General features: G+C 44.5%; 1 protein-coding gene across 1 annotated transcript in view; it reads right to left on the bottom strand.

Annotated features, from left to right (window-relative positions):
- The window catches only part of LOC134076327 (probable phosphatase phospho1), a 4,209-nt gene that overhangs the window by 1,366 nt on the left and 343 nt on the right, over window positions 1–2,500 (bottom strand). The gene's annotated exons all lie outside the window — the stretch shown is intronic.

The following is a 2,500-nucleotide window of genomic DNA, read 5'->3' as shown; positions in this document are numbered from 1 at the left end:
GCAAGTACTGACTAACAGAGGAATGATCTGCACACACACAAACGCACACACAAGCACACACACACAAAAACACACACACACACACACACACACACACACACACACACACACATGAGCAAGTACTGACTAACAGAGGAATGATCTGCACACACACAAACGCACACACAAGCACACACACACAAAAACACACACACACACACACACACACACACACACACACACACACACACACATGAGCAAGTACTGACTAACAGAGGAATGATCTGCACACACACAAACGCACACACAAGCACACACACACAAAAACACACACACACACACACACACACACACACACACACACACACACACACATGAGCAAGTACTGACTAACAGAGGAATGATCTGCACACACACAAACACACACACAAACACACACACACACACACACAAACACACACACACACACACACACACACACATGAGCAAGAACTGACTAACAGAGGAATGATCTGCACACACACACACACACACACACACGAGCAAGTACTGACTAACAGAGGAATGATCTGATAGAGTTATACATGTGCACACACACATACACACTCACACACACATGTACGCATGTGCACACTCACACACACTGACACACACACACACACACACACACACACACACACACACACACACACACACACACACACACACACATACGCATGCAACCCCACATCAACACACAACTAATCAACACCACTCTGAATTTTGTGCGAGCTGCAATGTTTTGCATATCAAAATCTATTAAAGCGAAACGTTTGGACTGAAAAGTTAACAGGGTGTAATGGGCGGATAGCAAGTCCAGTTTATCTTAAAGGTGAAATGGGCAAACACTTTTGGTCTTCAAGCAAAAGATTTTTCAACTTTTAAAAAAATCGACCTTGATTTTGGTTCTCATAGCTCTTTGAAATGTAATTCTGTCCCGTTTTTTTTTTTTTTTTTTAAAGACGCACAAATCACTCAATATTGGTGTCCCACAGTAGGACCATATAGTACAACCCATGAGGCAACCATGATGTGTTTATCTCCATAGTTTGGATATCTCCATAATATGTTTATCTCCATAGTTTGGATATCTCCATAATATGTTTATCTCCATAGTTTGGATATCTCCATAATATGTTTATCTCCATAGTTTGGCTTCCAGAGCGATGGGTGATTTACAGGAAGCCCTCGCGGCCTACGGTGGATGCGATCCCGCAGCGACATCTCCGCACATGTGAGCGGGAAAGCAGCTGGTTGTGAAGTGCTTTGCGTCTCTGTAGGGAAGTGTAATAATGTTTTGCGTCTCTGTAGGGAAGTGTAATAATGTTTTGCGTCTCTGTAGTGAAGTGTAATAATGTGTTGCGTCTCTGTTCTGTAGTGACGTGTGCTGGTGTGATGTCCTGTAACGTCTCTATCATATCCCCTTGACAGTGATACTTACTGCGGTCGTGTACAGTAGGCTACAATATTTCTACAGTATTTCGTGAGCTTAGAATTATAAGGTTCTATCTCCGTTTAGGGTAGTTCTGAGATATTGAGCATCAAAGTTTTACATAGCTAGCAAAACTGTACTGTAGTACCTTTTTATTTTGCTAATAATTAACTTTTTTTTTTTTTTTTTTTTTTTTTACAAAAATAACACCACACAGGCATTAATAAGCACCTAATGGATCAGATGATGTCAAAAACTCAATTTCGACCAAAATGGAGATAGAACCTTATAATTCTCAGCTCACGATTTCCCAAAGTTGACTAAGATACGATTCCCATAGTGTAGCATAATTAGAACAGCATTACTACACTATTTCGTCCCAAAATGCTACAGTTCTTGTGATTATTGCCTGTAAGGGCGGTGACGGTTGTGTTGGGAGGTCGCTGATTACCGATTGCTGTTTTCCGAGAGATAAAAGCTCGTGGCTTATAGGTCGTGCGGTTTGGTCAGAGACTCGAGTTACAGGGATCCGCGAGACATCACGGGTGACTGGTGGAATTTCAGAAGGCTACGCAGTGCGCGTGAGGCAAGCCTGAGCTGATAATCTCTCCGTTACGCTCTTTCACCCGCACGCACGCGGGAGCACGGGCTACAGCGAGCTCTATTTCTAAATCGGTGGTGGTAAACACCTGAAATACGGTCTCCGTGCTGCTTTAAGCCCTCGCGCGTTACCACAGAACCCGATCCCGACCCTCCGCTTCTCCCTGCAGCCAGTTCCACCCGTACTGTACGCGCGCATATGGTCTTGTTATTAAACGCCTCCGTCACTGTTACCGGCTTAACTCCACATCTCACACAACTGAATGCCAAGTGTCAGAGTCCCGTTCAGCGCAAGTTTAGATTTGCTGGTTTAGGTGTGTTTTGCTCGCGTGCAGACTAAAATAGGTCGCGCGCGTTATGCCAGGTCGGTGCGTCTCCAGTGCCTGCCGGCATTATGACGAAACGCTGGAGAGTCTCGAGCATTGCAGTCAAACCGGACGGCACCACGAG

Source organism: Sardina pilchardus, chromosome 3 (assembly GCF_963854185.1).
Source record: "Sardina pilchardus chromosome 3, fSarPil1.1, whole genome shotgun sequence".
Lineage (NCBI taxonomy): Eukaryota > Metazoa > Chordata > Actinopteri > Clupeiformes > Clupeidae > Sardina > Sardina pilchardus.
This window is presented reverse-complemented; position numbering and strand designations above follow the sequence as displayed.